At 49.4% G+C, this 22,352-nt stretch overlaps 1 pseudogene; it reads left to right on the forward strand.

Annotated features, from left to right (window-relative positions):
- The first annotated feature begins 18,462 nt into the window (after window positions 1-18,462).
- Window positions 18,463-21,967, forward strand: LOC146188642 (uncharacterized; annotated as a pseudogene).
- The last annotated feature ends 385 nt before the right edge of the window (window positions 21,968-22,352 follow it).

A 22,352-nucleotide genomic window follows, 5' to 3' on the forward strand; every position in this document is an offset into this window, starting at 1 on the left:
ATCCGGGACTAACCTTGCGATAAACTGCAAGGACTACGCTCTTTGTGAAAAAGGAATGTCTTCAACAAAACTTAATAAAGTAGCAGTGTTGAGGAAGAACAAGGACATATTAACCAGAGAGATTTTGGAAGCTTGGGAGATATCTTTAGCTGGTGAAGACTACGTTAGCATGCCTTCTGTTCTGTCAAAAAAAGAGAAAGACTTTTTAGATCATTGGGAGGACCGTCAAAGAAGTGGTGTGTGTCCTTAGAAGTGGAGAAGGAAGAGGGTGCTGGTGTCAGATTTAATCAGTTGTCAGTGCAGCATTGTTCTTGTTTATGTGTATGCCTGTATGAAATACTTTTTTAGATCATTGGGAGGACCGTCAAAGAAGTGGTGTGTCCTTAGAAGTGGAGAAGGAAGGTTTTCGCCTACCCTGCTGCGTGGTGCATCATGCCTTTTGGGGCATTTCACCGCGGCGCAAAAAGTACCCCAATGCTTTCTCCGGCCTTCATTTACCCCATCCCGTCCCCAAATGGCTTCGTGTGTGTGCGTGAGTTTGTACGAATTCTTGTGCGCACAGAATTGGTGCAATGTTTGCAAACCCCCTGCAACAACTAGTAGGCTGCGATGGGATGTCACAGGCGTGACACGTGCAAAACCAGGTTGGAACCGGCGGGATCACGATAATGGACGCCAGGGGGGAGATGCGGTCTACTGTATGCCCAGCAGTTTAACTGCCAACCGGGAGCAGTACCACAAACAGTGCTGTGGTTACCTGCCTACAGCGGGAAGACTGCGCTGGAGGGTTCTCTTCTAGCATTATTGAGTGCGGGGTTTTCTTCTAGCGAGTTTTACCTGGCATACATTAGTGTAGAAAACATATCTCGTAATTGTGGTTTTCGCTACTCCTTTGTTATTTGGAGCAAGGCCATTGCAAGTGGTTGAGACAGCAACCGGAACAGGTATGGGTTTGAAGTGGTTGTACAAACCTAAATGGCTGGAGCTCGCGAAAGAGTGTAGTCTCGATGCATCAGAAAAACTAAAAAAAGAACTGATAAGGGCTGTATTTATATTTGAAGATGAAGATGACGAGCTTTCGAATGCCTTGAAATCATTTAAGAGAGAAAACGTGAAGTTCGAAAGAAATAGTAACGTAAAGAAAAAATGGAACGAGAACGTACAAAGAAAGATGAACGTCAACAAAAATAAAGAAAAACGAGAGATTAAATGAAAAATGTAGTTGAGCTCAACAAGTACCCGAAAGAGAAATGAGCATCAACACGCCTTGGAAATGATTTGTCTCGTGGTTGAGATAAAACGCAGTCGTTTTTGCAAGACAGCCACATTGGGCAGGAAAAAGAGAATCCTTGAAATTGTGTGACTGGATGCGTCCGTCTAAGCTTGTAGAGCACATTTCTTTGTTCCTGGTTAACTTGTAGTGAACGTACGAGAAGCGAGGGTTTTATCAAGAAACGGACACAGCACTCGGTGGGATTGTTACTCCCAAAACGTCAGCCGCAATCGCTCGCACCAAGAGAGAAGTGTCATATGATTCGGACAAAGTGAAATCGAGCCTGCTAAAGAAGTGCAGGCTGTCAGCAGAAGCATTTCATTGGAAGTTGAGGAAAAGTGAGAATACCAAACTAACTCGTATACTGAATTTGCCTACAAGCTTATGCCAAACATGTAATAGTGGCTTCGTGAAGAGAAAGCATACGAGGATTACGGGAATGTTGTGCGGTGTTTCGGGCTGCAACATTTTTGCAGTGAGTTACCTGAAATTGTGCGGTATTGGGTCTTCGACAGGGGGCATGTTAAAATCGTCGATAGAGCCACCGAGCTAGTATTGTTGCGCGTCGGCTTCGCGGAGCTACGGTTGGACAACTGGCTGAATTCGGCTCTAAGTTTGAGAGGTCATGTTCACGCGCACTGGAAGGAAAGTTGAAAACATCGTGCGCATGCGAGTGGGAGCACTTCGATCAAGTCTAATGATACGACGGCAACCGGCGACGAACGCACAGAGAGGTTTGAGGCAGAGAAACCGTGCACGTGGGTGCGTGCCAGAAGCCAGTTAGCTTTCGGCGCAGTGCCAGGAGACAAAACCAGAGATCGAGCTTTTGACATCAGCAGCATTGGCGGTAACATACAACCTTTTGACCCATACCAGCGAAACTTCGTGAATAGGAAACTGTCGAGTGCTTCGTGATTCTCGAATTGCAATGAATGTGGCTCATGTCACGGCAAACGCCAGATTTCGCGGGTGAGCACGCGGGGATCCGTTAAGCCATGGTATCTCGTTACTTATGTCTGCTCGTAGCTAAAACGTGTGTTCAAGGGCCTTTCTGCGCACTTCAGACAGAGGCTGCAGTGCAGCATGCATCCCCCACAGTACCCGTACGAATTCCCGACCAAGTGCGTTTACGTTCTGCTCAAAAAGGGGCTTGTGTTTGATGAGGAGAGTTTTCAGTCCTTGAGGATATTGAAAGCTCGGAAGCTAGCTCCTAATGCAATAGTTGCGGAGCCGACACAGCCAAACAGTGAATACCAGTCAGAGGGAACACCATTTAGCACTGCTAAATATTCGGAAATGACGCTTTCGATATCAGAGAAAAGATCCGAGCTGATATCGTGGAACAGAGAGATGAGGGCGGAACTGGCCTGTCGAACAACGAGAAATTATCAAACAGCCCTTTGGAACATCGAGAAAGACTCGAAGGCGAAGCTCTCATGTGTGAGAGTAGCGCACGCGAAGCTGTACAGAAGTGATAAAGATTCGAATGTAGAGCACTAAAATACTGAGAATGAATGAAGTACGCCGAAAATCAGACGGCGTGTGGACTCGAAACGTATGAGCCTGAAGGTTTGAAGGCAGTAGAGAAAAAAGGAACATTTAACTACAACAAATGCCATGAGAAAGAAAACAAACTAAGTCAGCGAAAGTAATGAATTGTGACGTCTTTTCGGAGAGCACAGCGCAGCTGGAGCCGCGACATATTGTCAAGTCACGGACAGCTTACGAACCGCTAGCGGAGGCTTCAGCTGAGGGTAAAGCGTGCGCCAAACCCGGCAACAAACGAGCAGAACATGCTCTAGTCGAAATGGCAGAGAAGTTAGCACACTTACAAAGCCGCGCGCCCACTTACGACGGACAGTCTGACGTGCCCTTAGCACTGTCTAGGGCAATCAAGGGCCAAGATGGCACCCAGCATAATGTAGTCAGGCATCGCTTGCCCGGAAACAAGAACCAATCATTTATGCTGGGTGTACCACAATTGCAAATTGCTAGAAGTCACAAGTCGCTGAGAAGCTGTCTGCAGATACCTCAAATGGCAATAGCACGTAGTGCGAAAAGGAAATGCTAGGCAGGTGTAAGTTGCTTACACCACAAGAAGAGGCTTCAAAGTGAGAAAGTAACAAAACAAAGCTATCATCGAAGTCACCGCGTGCTAAAATTAGGCCAGGGCATGTGCAGCATCAGATAAGCCAGGCACTTCGCGCACTGAGACACAATCTAATACGCGACGTATACCACACTAAAATCTAATACGAGCACTCTTGAGATGTCTTCGTCGATAGCAGCTAACTTACTCGATGCCCCTTGCCCTAAGCTGGGATGGACGGCAGGCGTTCTCTGGCCTGGGAAACCTTCGTGCAGCGGTACTGTCTGCCTACCCTGACACAACCGCTAATTGGCTAGCATGCCGAGGGGACAGGCAAGGAATGAAGTTCGACAGGGTCAGTTGTAGGGCGAGATGGTGACGATGTTCCATATCTATAGCGCGATAAACGGGACGAGAGAAAATATATAACACAGCGCTGTGTTAGTCGTTATATGTTTTCTCTCTTGTTCCGTTTATCGCGCTGTACACATGACACAGGCAAGGGCTGGCGAAAGTATTGGATTTCATCAATTTCACATTGCGATTGCGTTGAAGCAGTGCTAGCGTGTTCTTACCACGCGGGGTAAGAAAGTCTATCGAGAAGAGAGGCCCCTAAAGTGTAAATCAGCCTTAAAGTGGCTGAATTCCGGTGTCTTTGCTCCTGATGTAGGATTGTTCCTTGATGTCAGCAGGACGAAAATAGCCTGGCATGGCTTTTGGGGCTATATTCGTGCTTTATGACTGAGCAGCTTAGTTTCGGGATAGTCCAATGCTTGCTGGTATAAAGAAACAATTCTTAAAGCCACTTTGCAGTGTCCGCGAGCGATATCAAGTGTGGAAGCTTTCTGGTTGCCCTGGGCTCAACACCAAACACGACTAACCTCGGTTAGGAGCTTTGTCGTGACAATCCCTCTGGGCAGCGTTTGCGGTCCCCTGTCCATTCAGACTCTTCTTCCCCTACGGAGCAGGCTGTTACATTTCTCCACAGTCGTGTGAGATCGCTGGCGCAGTCGCAGCGGATGAAAGATGATCAGTCAATACGACGGACATTTCGAGTCGTTTCAGTCCGGCGTAGACTATCGCCCAACGATTTCTCTGGCCCCCGTGTTCCATCATGTGTATGACTTCGTCTCAGTGTGTGTGTGCGTCTGTTTGTGCTAGCGCTTGTTGGGTGTGGACCTCAAGAAAGAGAGTCGCCGACCTTTGCTATTTCGAGGAGGTTTGCCGACACTGGCGAGTGGCTCAGCTATCCAAGCCTAGGCAAGAACGCAAGGGCGACGTCATAAGTTTCTACGCGCCAATTCCCCTTTGCTTCTGGATTCTCGAGTGTATAAATGTGGCGCTCTCTTCCGCCGAAGAGCTGCTGATGAGATATCTGTCATGTGAGCCTGTCCTTTTCTTTCTTGTGCCTGCTTTTCGGATATTATTGCAAGATGAAATACCAAACGTTGTTCCAGTCTTTTGACGCCTCGTCTTTTGACGGAACCTGATGATGCTTTCCGCCATAACCCGAGCCGCCAAGTCAACGCCACCATAGCAGTTTGCAAGCTTTCTGTAAGAAATGTTTGCTGTCTGCTAGCCCATTTCAAAAGTTGGGATAGGGCATTCGTAGCTTACACTGACCAGGGCAATTCGAAGTGATTTGGAGATGACGTTATTCATACTGATTCGAAAAGCTTAACTGTGATCGGGGTGATATTGATGCTATAATCTGATGTATATTAACTTTTTTTCGCATACACTCTGCAGTGTGGTACGCTACAAGGAGAGCGGCCTGAGAGAATACCAGTGGCGGTTCCTGAGTCCGCCTCTTGAGCAGTGCACTGCAGAAGAAAGCGACGGCGAGCTGCGCTTCGGCGACATAGTCTCCATCTTTTACCTGTGGATGATATGCTGCCTGGCGGCCATCGTCGTGCTCGTGGTCGAGCTGCTGCAAGGATGTCGAAGGAGGCACTGATGATCTGCACATCGAAAATTTGTTTCCAGCCATTTTTTCGTTTTTCCAGTTTTTGCAATTTTAGTGGCAGCCAGCTGCATACACGTTGTTAACGCGACGCGGCTTACGAACACCAGTGCAGAATTCCAGTTTCCTCTTTAGCAGCGGCAGCAGAGAAATTGGAATATATTTTGGGACTTCATAAATTAGTCATTACGCACTATTTCAAGAGCTCTTATATTCACTTCCTTTAGTAGAAGGGTTTTCGTTACATCTTTATTGTTCGAATTGATTCAGGTGGGTAGTGCATGATTATTGAACAACAAATGTGCTAGGGGTCAGCGTAGCTAAACCATATACTATGTGGGAAGCTTTTGTTCGGCGATACAAACTGATGTAGATGATGACGTGCAATGCACAGTGCAAGAGTACTCTGCGACAACATCTTCGACGTTGCATATTGGCTTCCCAAGGGAAGATCCAGTGCAAACTGCCCTCTCTGACAGTTTTAGCATGAAAATTCTACATGCCACCATACAAGCATTGCACAACTTAAATAGCCCCTCTAAATCCGGTATGATGTTTTCACTACGATATTGTTACAAGGTTCGGGGCTAGGAGGTCCAGGGCACAAACGCATACCCATCGAAAAAGAGCTTGGGCAAGAACAAGTGGGGTATTCACAAGGACGTTTGTCCTCATATCTTGCCTTATCCGTACCATTGGCCCCCGGTACGAGTAACACAGTTTTTGAGTGGATTAGAAAGTTTCAGGCCACTGCGAGTGGTAGTTGGCAAGATGCGAGTTCTATAATGTTAGATTCTAGAAGTCGGTGCTGCTTCGACTATGTTCTGCCGAGACATGGTCAGGCAAAATCAGAGCTAGAACACAAAAGTCACGATTCTTATCCGTGTACAAAGGCTCTCAGTCCACGAGACGAGGTGAACAAAAGCTGACTTTTTTACAGGCATGGTATAGGATTGAACAACATAGACACAGAGGCTGAAGCCTACCGGCTGCCCGCGACGGTCTTTGCACAGCGCCAGCCAAGGGCAATCCGCCACGTCCCCTTCAGCCGAGGAGCACTACACACGATCGATACCCACGACGGTCTCCACCGACAACCGGCCGAGCGCCTGCTTTTATAGACCAGGAAGCGGTTGGCAATTGAACTGTCCATTACGAACGCAGCAGTTGGCAGCAGCCCAAGAGACCAAATAGCGAGCGCGCTGGTCTCCTATTGCGGATCGAGGGGAAGAGGAGGTGCGCCTCTATGTCGAAGGCGAGTAGTTTGACAGACCATTGTGTCTGGATGAACGTGTCTAGATGTGCTTGATAACTAGACTTGTACTAAATAATCCGGTGCTATTCAGAGAAGCACCGGGTCTGGTAAAGGGGCGTCAGGCCGCTCATCGTCGGCCGCTGCAGGAGCCTCGAGAACTGCGGCTAGGAGCCGGATTCTAACTCATCCGCCTCCCAAAGAGGTCTCTAAAGGTGTCATGCCTCCTTGGTGTCCCTTGATGAAGCCGTATCAGCTGGGGCTAGTCTCTGGTCCAGGGTTTTTTCCAGAAAGAGGAAGGCCAGCCGAGAAGGGGGGGGGGGTAACCTGAACACATGTACCCTCACGCACTTTCGCACACGCGCGGGCACATTGGTACGCCTCTGGCAAGATCTTGCTTGAAGGACAGGAGGCGCTTTTGAGATTCGCGAAAATCTAGACGGCCAGTGACGTAAATCAAATTCCGTAGTGAGATACGCTTTATTCGTGGCATGATATGTACAGCCCTACAAGCACCAAGACAACTCCTAAGTAAGCCACCATGACCACCAGCGGCCAGTTCAGCAAAAGTAACACCGAACCATAAGACGCGCAAGAACGCCGACTCACTCTGCCCCTGTACGCAACAGGTTATTCACACCAAACGTGACATCTTATTCATTCTTAAATTTCAATTCTGTGTGGTTCGGCCAAAGAAGACGAATTTATTTTCTAGATATCCGCAAATTTGTGGCCTTATCGCCAGTTTGTTTGCGTTCGTTTCTGCCATAATTGACTTTCACGCTTTCTTGTGCCATTTTCAATTTCTGCTCTACCAGAGCATGCGTAGGACTTAGCCGGTCTTGGAACTCTAGTACTTAATTCACAGTCATTTAGCTTTCTGCCGTCTCCTCCTGAAATTATCTCAGAATTCAGAGAGCAGGACGTACGGCTCTGCAGCACACAAGTGTGGCCGGTGTGAAACTTGTAGCTTACAGAGAAACAATTCCAAGCTCGAAAAAGTCGCCGGTAAACAGCTTTCCCAATCACGTTTTCGTTCGTAGCATAATGCGCGTAGAACTGTATACAACACGTGCATTGTTTCAATACTATTAGACTATGGCTGGTGTGCTAAAATCTGCACTAGCATATATAACACCGTATCTTTTTCAGAAATTAGGTTGTTCAGCCGCTGCTTAAGACTGTTCCCTGGTCGGCCTGAATTGCTGTGGAAAACCCAATTCGTGGAAAAGTAAAAGTGCTCAGGAAAGCGTCCAATATCTCAGAGGAAATTTATTGTTTTAGAGCAACTGCTTTAGCGAACTTAGGACACAGCGTGTGAAGAGATACTTATATCCTAATTTTGTGAGGTAGAGGCCTTGCCGTGTGGATCACTAATCGTTGGAAAGGTTCGGTTATTAATCGACCTGATTTCAGGGGGCTTTTCATTTCTTTCCCGGCTTTTCGACTCGTTGAGATGCGTCGCAGAATTTCCTGTCTTTTCAACATCCTTGGAAAATCCTGGCCAGTGATATTCAATCAGAAGGCAATCTTGTTTTGGTAACTCCTAAGTATCCAAGACAACCATTTCGATGACACAAGCTCGAACAATCCACTGTGTAATTTTTAGGAATTACTACGTGATGAAAAGTTTTGTCTATTCCATCTCGGTAGGGCCCATACAACAGAACATCTTTTGCGACCATTGCAAAGTTTCCCATAGTAATTCCCTCTTCCGCGCGTGCTTCCAAGGGTTTAAAACCTGGGTCCTCATTTTGCTGTCTTTAGCGTCTCTCTGTCTACCTGCAAAAGTTGCTCAAGGCCTTAAGAAATAGGAAATAAAATTAACTCCTCTGCGGACTCCTCCTCTGGCAGATGTTTGCCTCGGTATCACAGCTTCGTTTATATCCTCGGATCAGTGGACAACCGCGACCTATGCTTCAGCCGTAACACCTGGGTCATAAGTTTATTACTCAGTTGCGCTGGAAATCGGGCGCCCACTTTACGCTTTGCCCTGCCCCAGGTTTTGTGTTAACTCAGCTGCGAGCTGACTGGTTTTAGCGCGCGTGAATGCCTGCACTATTTCTTCTCTGAACTTCTGGCCTAGCGCACGCAACAGTCTGTCAAACCGATTTGAGAACGGATACCGATTTTCTAGCGGAACCGTTTTTGAGACGGTTGCTTCCCTCAGCAGTTAAACTAACGAACTTCACAAATTTTAACCCTTGCCTTAGGCAAATACAGGGCTCCTCTAGCCCTGGCTTATTCTGGGTTAATTCTCACGTGAAGTCCTCAGCAGCAAGATAGGATGCGTGCATTACCTTCATCGTAGCAGCACTGTCCCTGAGAACCCTACAAGGTTTACCACTAAACTTTATCTCATGAAGGTAAGGGCGAAGAAGTCCCAGGTTTTCATTGCTGCCATTTATGTATGAGTAAACAACGTACGGTTTTGGGTAACTTGCTGTATTGCGCCCTGGTTCTGTGCAGTTGTAGCAGCTGAAAAGCTACCTGGACTCATTTTATGCCCCCTCGTCCTCCATATTACTGCTACTCTTCTCTGAAGTCTTTTCGGAGACATTTTCTGGGTAACCCCATGCCATGCGTCTGCATTTTATGGTGGACGTTTTGAGAAAAATGCTTTCGGGATGTACTCCCTTTCTCTGACTGACCTTGCTCTGCCAGCATCTTTCTTCGCATCGCGAACTCGTCTGCTAATTGAGCCGCTCGCTCGACAGACTCTGCCGTTTCCCTTATCAGGCACCCACAATTTTGGAATGCTGCGAAAAAACTGCTCTAGACCGATGCACTCGACCCCCTTGTTTCTGCTTTCGCACACGTTTGCCTCCTTGAGCCACTCTATTAGGTTGCATTTCCACGTGTGCGCAAACTCCGCATAATCCTAGGGGTACTGTTTCCTTGCCTCTCTAAACTGCTGCTGAAAAGCCTCCTCCGAAATGCCGTATTTCTTGAGGAAAACCGAATTCTGCTTTTTATACTTTCTCGTACCCTGTTCGCTATGCTGAGTGATTACTTTGAAAGCCTCGCAGGGTAAAAACTTAGCAGCCATAACACTTTTTCAGCAACATTGCTCCTTCGGCAGGCCCTTGCAAACTTAACTAGTTACAGACCGATGTTTTCGTTAATTTTGTAGGGATACATCAGATTGTCAGTTGAGGCTCCACACTGTTTGACCCGTCCACGCTTCCTGTTCTCTCGTTTTGGCCTGGCAGACGCTGGCTTTCTACTAGGAGCTCCATCCTCCTCAACTCTCTCTCTTGTTATCGTTTTTTTGCACTTTTTGAACAATTTGCCACGCAATTTCGTTTCCCTCTTCGTCCGTATCGCTATTTTTGATTGCTGTGATAATTTTTAATTCCATAATTTTTTTATCCGCTTCCACATCTCACTCCTCGCACAAAAGAAGCAACTGCTCCTTGACTATCTTTCTTAGGTCCATGATCGCTGTCGACAAGATGCCTTTGCCCGCTCATTGATGGGTCTGTGCAATAACTTTGATAGAGACCCTCAATTCCCAGTTTAACTTACTAATCCCGAGGTTAAGTTTGTTGAATCACTGAGAAAAGACATATACTCACGAGCACATGTAGACAATGTCATCTTGTACATCCCAAGCGCTGCAAACTAGTGTTAGATTTGAAGAGCCGGTGCCTCTAAGAACATCTGCCGAGGCACCGTCCTACCAAATTGGAGCGAGGACACCACAGTCAAGATTCTAATCCGTACACCTAGGCCCCGAGTACTAAGGCTCCGAGTCGACGAGACCAAATGAACAAAAGGTGAACTATACATTGGTTTGCAGGTATGGTACAGGATTGAACAATATTGGTACGGGGCCAAAATCTACTGACCGAGGAGAGAACAAGATAATGTGGTAAAGGCGGTTGCAACGGACCTGTTCTGAAGCCTGAGCGGCGACTCTTTATTCACAATCGTATGGTGAAACATAGAAACGAGACTACTTGAATACATCTCAGTGCAACAAACGCTCCACGGAGCACCACACGGGCCCACCTATGGAACTACAGTTCAGGTTCAAAACAGCTGTAGATAGATACATGGTTGCATCGTCTGCCGGAAGGCGGTGGCTCCGTTTAAGTAGGGGAACTTAGCTTGCTGAATGCGAATTGACACTCTTGTCATGCACATGCATATCGTTGCACAGAGTGGCTGCTGAAGCCCTACTATTCAACTTTGCGCTTAGATTTAGTTTGGCTGTGAGGCAAGAGCAATACCAAGAGAGCTGACACCCCGAGTAGGCATACAACGTTTTCTGCAGAATTCAAACCGAAAGCTAACATTTACTTAAAAGCATTTCACTATATGCTTTTACATCGGCATTAAAACTCCCTTTGTCAGCAGTGTCAGCGACTCGCACATGTACATCTCAGAAGGATAATTTTTCTTCTGAGATATAACTGAAGGAGTGGAAACACATTTATCACCACATTAATTGGTGTGAACAACTTTACGCAATTGTCTTCGATCTAGCTGTAGCACCAGTCAGAATTGTAGCCTCACTGTGTAAAAGTTTGTATTTGATGAGGAATTTGCAGTTTCATATGTTGTTACTCAGCCATATTCCTAAGACTGTTGTTGATGCACTTTCCCAATTGGGCAATGTTCTTGCAACCACAGCTCAGAGAAACGTTATGCCCAATCGAAATCATGCATTCAACATTTGTCTGAACTTATCACGGCTACACAGTGTGTATATATGTGTCTGTTTGTTGAGAATAAATGTGTAGGAAATTAGTGGTGTGTAAATGAAGATTGGTTGTGTCCTTGTGTGTGCTGCGCTGCAACGATGGCTATAACTCTTCCACAGCTTTTTTTATCTAATGCAGGAGCTCGGTCTCCATAGTAGAAATTTCATTTCCTTGCAGCGCGTTCGTTGCAGTGCTCCTCGCACCACCACCGTGGCGCACTGGTGAAGATACCGGACTACTTTGCCGCAGTGCCCGGGTTCGAACCCGACCGCCTGGTAAAGATACCTGACTACTTTGCCACAGTACCATGGTTCGAACCGGACCGCCTGTTTCTGCTCTTGATGGAGATGAAACGGAAGCTATCTGTTTGCTGTGCGAAGTTATTGCAGGTAAAAGATCCCTAGGTGGTCGATCTGTAGCCCTCCATTAGGGCCCCTATTTCTCTCTTTCCACTTTCACTTCCACCTTCCTCTCTTCCCTTATTGCGTGTTTCACATAAACGAAGAGGCGTCCGTGTGCTGTGCGATGTCAGCGCACGTTAAAGATCCCCAGGTGGTCGAAATTACTCCGTAGCCCTCCACTACGGCTCCTCTTTCTCTCTTTCCACTTTCACTCCCATCTTCCTCTCTTCCCTCACGGCGCGGTTGAGGAGTCCACAGGAAACAAGTGAGACAGTTACCGTGCCTTTTCCTTCCTATAAATCAATTCAATCCTTTCCCTTCCCTTACGGCGCGGTTGAGGTGTCCACAGAAAACAAGTGAGACAGTTACCGCGCCTTTCCCTTCCTAAAAATAAATCAGTTCATACGCACTCTACCACGGCTCCTCTTTCTCTCTTTTCACTTCACTCCCACCTTCCTGCCCCGCCGGGGTGGTGCAGTGGTAAGACGCCCGACTACTGTGCTGGAGTACCCGGGTTCGAACCCGACCTCGGCGGCTGCGTTTCGATGGAGGCGAAACGAAGAGGCATCAGTGTGCTGTGCGATGTCAGCGCACGTTAAAGATCCCCAGCTGGTCAAAATCACTCCGTAGCCCTCCACTACGGCTCCTCTTTCCACTTTCACTCCCATCTTCCTCTCTTCCCTCACGGCGCGGTTGAGGAGTCCACAGGAAACAAGTGAGACAGTTACCGTGCCTTTTCCTTCCTATAAATCAATTCAATCCTTTCCCTTCCCTTACGACGCGGTTGAGGTGTCCACAGAAAACTAGTGAGACAGTTACCGCGCTTTTCCCTTCCTATAAATCAATCAATCAATTACACCATTCCGCATTCTTCACTACGGCTCCTATTTCTCTCTTTCCACTTTAACTCCCACCTTCCTCCCTTCCCATAGAGCGTAGTTGAGGTGTCCACAGAGAACAAGTGAGACAGTTACCGCGCCTTTACCTTCTTATAAATCAATCATTCCGCATTGCCTTTCGTGTGAATCCAATAATTAATTGATGAGTTCCTGCAAGTGTGGGATTAGATGGCGTACCTAACAGTAGATACTGTGCGTGGCATTCCTGGGCGTTCATTCGTGGCAGTGCTCCTTGAACCGTGAGATTTGCAATACAGCAGCACTACTGTTGTATGGTGTTCTCATAGCCACGTGACAGCGTCTTATACACGGTCATATGCATCCTATGTGACACAAAAGGCACAGGAAGGGGAGGGCCAAATACGTCTAGTAAAAATGTGGGCAAGACGCTAGAGCATACTACGAAAATGCTGAAAAGTCAAAGACGGGGTATCGGTAACAGCAGTGGTTCACCAACTACATATTTTGATGCCCTCCGTCTAGAGGAGGAGGAGGAAAAAACCTTATTTCACGCGCGAGTTTGGACTCTTCAAGGGCCCAGGGCCACCGCACGGCCCTCACATTACGCGCATGTGTCCAGGTCACGTAGGGCAATGGCACTGGCACCCCGGTCCACACAGCGAAGTTGGATATCCAGGTCCTGCGACGTAAGGAGGGCCTCCCATTCCTCCCATGATCCGATGGTGGGCTTTCCCTGCGGGGGAGGATTGGCAGGGCAGCCGAAAAGAATGTGGTCCAAGGTGGCGTGCAACTCTCCACAGAGAGTGCACTCAGGGGAAACGGGTCGGTAGTAGGATAGGCGTTGAGGGGTGAGAAGCGTTCGGGTTTGAAGACGCCTCCAGAGGATTTGTTGGGAATGAGACAGCTGGGAGTTGGGAGGGGGGTAGAGTCGACGGGCAAGGTGTGCTTGCTGTGTGAGCTCAGAAAATGTATGTGCCCGCTCCTTCGAGAAATCCAGGCATGGGTCGCCATTTGCCCGGCTAATAAGTCCTCGGGCTATATTATCGGCGGCCTCATTTCCGGGATTGCCAGAGTGAGCCGGCACCCCTATAAGCTCAATACGCCTGTCAGAATTTAGGGTGCACATTCTCAATATTTGCCACGTGGGAGGATGGACGCGTCCGCGGGCAAAGTTAAGTATGGCTATTTTGGAGTCGCTAAGTATGTAAGCCGCACCTGTTTGGGCGATTGCTAAGGCTATAGCCACTTCCTCTGCTTCTTCCGTGTTACAGGGAGGGTCTATGAAGTGAGTGAGTGGGGGGGCTGCTGGATTGTAGACCACAGCTACTGAACGGTCTGAACCACATGCGGCGTCTAACCAGCGGACATCCTCTGCAGTCCCATAGTGTTTATGGAGAGCTTTCACCGAACGTTCGCGACGTTCATATGGTCGTCCAGTTTTGAGCCTATGTGGCACGATAACTTACACTCTAGTTGCACGGCCGGCTTACCGTTAACCGAGGTTACCGATCATAAATGCGTTTAACCGCTAATCACGGTTCGCTGCTGTTGCACAGCTAGGCGCCGTTCTCGGTTGCGGCGGCCATTGCCCAATAAGTACAACAACCGAAGCGAAGCGGTGATCGGCGAAACGAAATTGCATTTGCAAATATTCTATTTATAAATGGTTCCCGGAGTGTCGTCCGACGCAGCGTCAAAAGCGCGGGCAAGCACCGCACGATGGCAGCACCTCGTCGGATTGATGGTGTTCTGGGTGGACGTTCTTGGGAGGAGGTTTGAGGATAAGCGCTGAATGCACGGCCTGAGGGAGAGGGTTTAACTCTACAGCATGTGCGGGTATGCGAATGCCGAGAGTGTCCAGTATATGTCGTCCTGTTTGCGTGCCAGCCAACCGAAGGTACTGTGTGTACCGACGTGCCTCTATAAGTTCTTGCATATTGTTGTGCATTCCTAGTTTTAAGAGCCTGTCCGTGCTAGTGGTCTTCGGTAGGTTGAGCGCTGCTTTGGTAGCCATGCGGATTAAGGCGTTGATTTTATCTTTGTCTGCACAGGAGAGGTTCAGGTAAGGAGAGGTGTAAAGAATGCGAGTGAGCACAAAGCTATGTAGTACCTTTAAATTGTTAGCTTCATCTAGGCCGGCTCGTGAGTGTGAAACTCTTCTCAAAAGATGGATGACGGAGTAAGTAGACTGTTTTAGTGCCTTCAGGGTAAGGTCATTTATCCCCGGGTCCTGTAAGTTCAGACCAAGAATGCGGAGGTTGGGGGTTTGTGGTATGAGAGTATCGTGCAGATACACTGTTATGGGGCGATAGGAATACGCCGCGGCCGGAGAGGAATGAGTGCTGACTTTGTCGGGGAGCATTCAATGCCAATTGTTTCCGTGTGGGTAGATATAGCTGTGCCCGCTTCTTGAAGTGTAGATTCTATGTCTCCATCCGAGCCGTATGCGGTCCAAACTGTGATATCATCCGCGTAAATGGTGTGTACCAAGTGCGGGATACTGCTTAAAGCCTTTGCTAGCAGGATTATGGTAATATTAAAAAGGAATCGCAACAACACTGCGCCTTGCGGGGTGCCAATGTTACCAAGTGTGAAAGAGGGGGTCTGTATATCATCTATATGCAGGGAGGCGGTGCGTCCGTTCAGGAAGGCCCTGATATAGTTATAGGCCTTAGGCCCTAGCTGCAGCTCTTGATGCTTTGCAGGTTAGCACTGTGCGTGACCTTATCTAATGCTTTGGTGAGGTCTACTGCCAGTATTGCTCTGGTGTGGTGTGGCATATCATTGAGGATAGCATTTGAAATCTGTAGTAGGGCGTCCTACGCCGATAAATGAGCTCGAAAACCTAGCATGCTATGGGGATACAGTCCTTGGATTCCATGTGTTGCGTAAGACGGGTGAGGATGACATGCTCAAAGAGTTTCCCCAGACATGATGTCAGGGACCCGATGGGACGGAGATCTTTGGGCATTTGTGGGCTTTTTGGTTTAGGAATTAATATTATTTTACCGTGCTTCCATTCATCCGGTAGCTGCCCCACTTCCCAGCACTCGTTAAAGTATTCAGTGAGCAGGGAAATAGAACGGTCATCTAGGTTTCTGAGCATGACATTGGTGATTTTGTCCTCTGCAGGGGTTGAGTTGCGTAGCTTAAGGAGGGCTGATCTAACTTCGATCTCCATAATGGTGGCATCTAGGGAGGGTTGATCAGGGCCTATGTAGTCTGGATAGGATATTGCTTGGCCCACAGTAGTATAAGTTGATTGCAGTTGGGCTTAGAGCGATTGCTGACTACATCGATGTTTATGGATAAGCCTTTTGAGGGTAAGCCGAGTTTCCTTTTTAGTTTGTGTGGGGTCTATCATGTGTCGAAGAAGATGCCAGGCCGTGGAGGAGGAGAGATTACCTCGCAACCCATTGCATATCTGGTGCCAGTTATGTTTACTGAGGGCGGCGCTGTGCTCTTCTGCTTGCTTTTGAATTTGCGCCAGTTTACATTTAAGCTTTCGATTATGCTTATGTTTTTTCCAGCGCGCAAGGATACTCTTCTGTGCTTCAAGAAGGTGCATTAACCTAATATCTGCAATGGGAGTCTCGGTGGTGGTGTCTAAAGTTTGTGTGAAAGCCTGGACATCCTCCTTGAGCTGTGTCATCCATGTGTGGAGGTTAAAGGGGGTCTTTAATATTCTGGTCTCTCTGTTCTTACGCATATTATCCCAGCTAGTTTGCCGGACACGGTAGATTTTAGCTTTTTGGCAAAGTCAAGCTATATAGTTATTATATAATGGTCACTGCCCAGGGCCTCATTCTAGTTGCTCCATACCAGTGTTGGAAGGTTTCGGCCGAATGTGAGGTCCGGGCTAGTATGGCTGGTGACACTATTGCCGATTCTTGTAGATGTGCTGAGATCATTATATATAGAGAGGCCCTGCACTTGAAGGGTGTTGTGTAATTCCGCCCCTCTCTTGTTGGTGCGCATGTGGCCCCAGTCTACATGTGCGCAGTTAAAGTCGCCTATAATAATGAGGGGGTCCTTTTTTGCCATTGTGGATGCAGCTTTAATGAGAGCAATTAATTCGGAGACCGGCTGTCTCGGAAGGAGGTAACAGTTAAGGATGAATAGGGGATAGGATTTCTGAGCTGACGGGATTAATTCTAAATATGTGTGAGCCACCGGGGAGTGTAGTTCGTGACAAAGGTATGGAATTAAGTGTTGAACATACGTGGTAACCCTAGGGGTGGGAGTGATGTCAGAGGGTACCAGAGCGTATCCTGGCAGTGGTACATTTGTTCCAGCATCCTGGAACGCTAATATATCGGGTTGTGTGGAGGAAGCCGAGAGTAGTTGCTGCAGGGGGTCTCGTTTGCGGCGAAACCCCCTGCAGTTCCATTGCAGAATGCGTTCAGTTCAGTTCAGTTCAGGCGTTCAGTCGTGTCCGACTCTTCGTGACCCTATGGACCATGTCACGCCACGCTTTCCGGGGGTTACTGCCTCTTGTCGACAGGGCCATGCTGGAGGGTAGGAGGGCGAAGGATGGAAGTTGGTGTGGGGTTGTCAGCTGGGGTGTGCGAAGACATTCCAGCAATTATTTTTGGAATCTGTTGCATAATGGCTGTGGTTACTTGTCTGATAATTGTTTCTGTAAGCGTAGCCATGGCGGTTTCAATGTATACGTTATAGTATGAGCCAGAATCTTGGCTTCTATGTTTTGGCCAAAGTCTGAATTTGGAGTCAATGTCTGGAACGTCTTCTGGTCGCCGTTTTTTTTTTTGGGAGGGGGTGGGAACGATTGGGGTGTTGGCGATTGAGGGGGTTGGTTAGATGTGGAAGGAACAGAGCTAACGGCTGCCCTTAAATGCCTTACCTCTTCCCGCAGGAGTGCTATCTCTTCCTCCCGCAGTGATGTTTGGGGTGTGCTGCTGGCTTTGGTCCAGGCTGGCTGGCGGTCCTGACGAGGCACTAGGGGTGGAAAGTCATTTGCCGTAGGCACTGCTGTTTTGGGTTTCGGCGCTGTCCGTCATCGAGGCTGGGGGGTCCTGGCTTTGCATAAGCCTGTACCGGTAAGGTGGTTCCCACCACAAAGAATGCATTTCGGCGTGCAAGTGTCTTCTTCCCTGTCGTGATTCTCTCCACATCGGGGGCAGAGTCCGCTTCTTGGGTGAGGGCACACATCGTACCTGTGACCAGGTTTCCGGCAGTTTGTACAAGCTTCAGGGCTGCCCTTGTATTTGGTGCATCGATGTACAGCACACATGTACTTGATGGTGTGAGGTACCGGACCAGAAGCAAATGTTATTAGAATTGACGACGTTTTCCCCATGCGTCGAGCCGCTATGATATTGGCCTCCGGGTTGCGATACTGCAAGTCCTTTAGTATTTCATCTGGTGCTTCAATCCAGTATGCACGGGAAATAACACCCTTGACTGCCGCTGGAGGTGCCGCGATATACGCGGCTACCGGGAATTTCTTGCCATCTGTAGTGATTTCCTGCATGTTCACTAAGGCACATCAGAGTTCATCCCACAAACAATAGCTTCACCGTAGCGACGATGGCGGAGGCAACAGCTCAGTCTCGAGACGGCGTTCCTGCGGAGCGAACGGACGCGTTTCACCTGAGCTCGTGCTTTTTTCATTCAACTGCCACAGTTTTTGAGTCGCGCCTTAATGAAATTGCATCGACCGGATGAATGACGTTGTGTAGTGTGGACCACCGTGAACCCAAATTCCGATGTAGGAGACCTCTTTCCTAATTTAAAGGACTTTTGTGTGCCGAGAAGAGCTCCCGCCGCTGGGCCTAACGTTACTTCCGGCCTTGGCCAGAGGAGCGGTAGGCCCAGCCCGAGCCTCGGTGAAGCCGCCAGCGGAACATCGAACCCTCGGTGATTACGAAAATTAGCTTTGACCTAAGATAATTACCGCTATGCGAGTAGATGTGGAAGGCATCGAAATTCCGTCGTTCCAGTGCACAAGATCGCAAGACTGGAAAACTGTCGGTGAGAGGGTCAGGTACAGACATGGGCAAGCTAGGCCTAAATCCCCTACTTCAAACTAGCCAAGATGACACCAAGGCCATGGCTGATGTCAGCAGCCTGAAGAACAACCTCGGCGGAGACGCCACTGTCCACGAAACACATCACTGAAGGGTGAAACGTAAAAACAAGGGCAAATTGTTGAAGGGCGCGCGCATGCCAGACTTGCCGCGCGGTGACAGAAAGATCGTATTACGACCACAAGGCAGGCTCCATGTAAGCGACGTGACCCGCGTTGAACTAAGTCGTGCAATTGTGGTGGCGGCACAGATCCCCACCAATGAAGCAAGTGAAGACGTCGTGTGCTCCAACCTCCAGCAGAATATATCGTTGAGGTGAACACCTCTAAGAGAGAGCATGCCGGCCTATACACTGCAGTAGGAAGGATCGACATACGCGGCACGGCACACGAAGTAAGTACCTACGAAGCGCCCCCCCCCCCACGGTACAGTGAAGGGCGTCTTAAGGTTCATCCCGCTCGTGGATACGGCCCACGCTATTGAGGACAATGTTGCGCACATGCATAACCCAACGACCCTACAGGCAAGCCAGATCGGTAAGACCCGATCAGTCATCATTGCTTTCTAAAGGCATAAATTACCCAAATACATGAGATACGGCAACCTGCTCACGGAGTACGCGTTACATAGAAAACAAATCGACGTATGCTATGCGTGCGGAATAGTGGGCCACAGAGTGGACGTGTGCCCGGATCCTTCGAACACGATCTGCCGAGGTTCCGGAATCTCCAATCCCGCCGAAGATCACGAATGTGTCCCAAAGTGTGGCCTGTGTGGGGGCAAACACCTGACCACGGACAGGGCCTGCAAAGCCAGTTTCAAGACACCCTACGTCGTCCGCCGGTGGCGCTGGGAACGGCGCCAAGCAGAGGAAGAAGACGCCGGGAGAGGGAACCGATACAAGAGAGGTCCTGCAGGCTGACTCCGCCGTAGCGTCTCCAAACGACGGGGTCGGTCACACACGCCGCGCGGCAACAGCAACAACAGTGACTGTCAACCGGACACCGAGGCATTGCCGAGAAAAAGGTGTGCCGGACCAACAGGTCTCCCATCGGTCGAAGCAGCGCCACCGAATTCCCACCCTCACCCCCTCCCAACCGGTTAACTGCCTCAGAAGGACAGTAGCGGAGTGACAGAACTTAAGAGGCCCATAGAGCTCCAAAACGCTCAGATCGAGGATCAGAATGCCCAAATACCAGGCGCTTATGAATAAGATCAAAACGCTAGTAATTGGAGCTTGGCAAATTCAGAACCCCAAGACAGCACAGCAACACGGCAGCAAACAACGCTGCAGGTTTGCGTAGGGTGCCGCGGAGGGACCCCCATTCGCCCCGCCAAGGGCGAACGGCGGGAGAAGCAGAGGCCACTCAACGTGCAGCAAATAATCTAGAGGCGATGGACACCGAAGGGAGCCCCGCGAGCGGAGAGCAAGCGGCGATCGCAGAGATCGCGACTACGGCAAGGACAAAGATCCTGCGAGGAGAGCTGATGGCCATTTTGGCCGCAATTTCCCAAATTAACGAAAGTCTAAGCAAAATACACGACCGACTCAAAGCTGCCGAGAGTCAACTTCACACGCCTTCGGTGACGAACAAACGCCAAGCGCTATAAGTAGCCTCAACTTCGGTGAGGGTCCGCTTCGCGTCCCTGAAAAAGAAGAGGGCCGAAAAAAAAAAACGCGATCGCGAAAAGGCGCAATTGACTTGGTACGTCCTGAAAGGATTACGCAGAAGCCAAAGTAAGAAACACAAGAATAAAACCGGGAGGGCACCTTCGTAATTTACCAATGGAACTGCTGTGGCATTCGCAACAAATAAGCGGAACTAATGTGGCACATTCACGGGCAGGACAACAAGCCCGATGTAATTGCTCTAAGGAGACAAACGGGAAACCAAGACTTCAGGTGTGCGCCACTTACACGGACCTCACGGAGAACGAAACGGTGAAGCTCGTCCGCAGCAATATGGCGGCAACGCAACATGTTACGGCACAGGGCGGGCGCGAGCACACGGTGGTAGAAATTCATGCCAGAGAAATTGGCAGTGCGGGCAATTTATTTGTAATGAGCGCGGAATGCCGGCTGTCACAACGGCAGTACGAATTGGACCGCATCGTGAGCCAGGCGAAAGGGTTGGCGGTGACTAGGCCGCTCTTGATCCTCGGCGAATTAAACGTTCCTCACAGAGCGTGGTGCTATAAGTTCCAGTAAAAGAGAGGAAACGCATTGGCCAAAGCAATGGATGATCACGAGATGGCCCTCCTGAACGAGCCGGACGTAACTACCAGAAGAGGCAACACTGCCGCGAGGGACACCGCGCCAGACTTTTTTTGGTTATCGGGCACGCTAGACGTCTCCTCGAGAAGCGAAGAAGTGGACTTGGGGTCTGACCACAGAATGATCGGCATCACGATCCGAGGTTCCCGATATCAGGCTGTGTTTAGGACAGCGCGGATCACGGATTGGGACAAGATGAGATATTTCACCCAGGAGCAAGGAGAGGCGTCTGAGGAAGAATCGGGACAATCTGAAACAAAGGACACCTACACCGGATAGGCGAGGGATCAAAATTAGGCCCCCGAAAATTTATCCAAGAAATCGCAACGATGTCGCAGACACCGTACGTGGACGCCAGACTGACCCGCATGTGGGCGGCGCGGCACTCGTTAACGCGGTGATGGAAACTTCAGAGGCACAACAGAAAGCTGACCAAGCGCATAGCAGCCTTGAACAAACAGATCGCCGAGCACGCGGCCAAACTATGTAGGGAGAACTGGCTGAACACCTGCGACGGCCTGCAGGGCAAGCTCTCGGCGTGGAAGATGTGGCGTCTCTTGAGGCATCTGATCGACCCGCTGAGTAGCAAAATGGCGACCTTACCACAGTATTGAACATGTACAAGGGAGACGCCCATAGGCTCCTGGAAGACTGAAGGCGAAGTACCTAAAGACAGAGAAGGGGCAGTACCCGTTGCCCGAGAGGTATGAAGGACCCGACAATGAAGAGTTGGACCGGCCGTTTTCCATGACGGAACTGTGGACAGCGATAGATGAAAGTAACAAGAGAAGTGCACCCGGCAGGGATGCCATAACATGCAAACTACTCGGTAACATAAGCGGTAAAGTGGCCCGCCGGCTCCTAGGGCACATCAACAAAGCCAGGGAGAGCTCGCGGTTGCCGAAAGAATGGAAGGACGCCGAGGTGTGCTTCATTCCCAAGCCCGGCAAGGTCCTCAAGATACACAACATGCGGCCCATCTCCCTCACGTCCTGCGCGCAGAAGATGATGGAGCGCATGGTCCTTCGCCGGCTGCAGATGCACATCGAAGAAACGAATCAGATGAAGGAGACGATGTACACTTCAGACAACTGAACAGCGACCATCAGGATAGGGGAGAAGTCTAACCTTGTCGAGCTCGGTGGCCGGGGCACTCCACAGGGATTGGTCTTGTCGCCCCTGCTCTTCAATGTGGCCCTCCTGCCCCTGCCTGATCTACTCAAGCAAATCGAAGGTGTGGACCACGCATTCTATGCCGACGATATTGTGGTGTGGACGGCTAGAGCCTGGTCTGATGCCTGGGTGGAGGAGCCTTGCAGAAGCCTGCGACGACCGTGCACGAGTACGCACAGTCGTGCGGACTGATCTGCGCTCCCCAGAAATCAGAGCTGCTTATGATCCAACCGGGAAAATCCAAGACAGTGCTGCCGCCGAACGTGATCATCACCATCGACGGAACGGCCATCAAGCCAACACAGCA

Source organism: Amblyomma maculatum, chromosome 5 (genome assembly GCF_055883805.1).
Source record: "Amblyomma maculatum isolate TAMU_Amacu chromosome 5, ASM5588380v1, whole genome shotgun sequence".
Lineage (NCBI taxonomy): Eukaryota > Metazoa > Arthropoda > Arachnida > Ixodida > Ixodidae > Amblyomma > Amblyomma maculatum.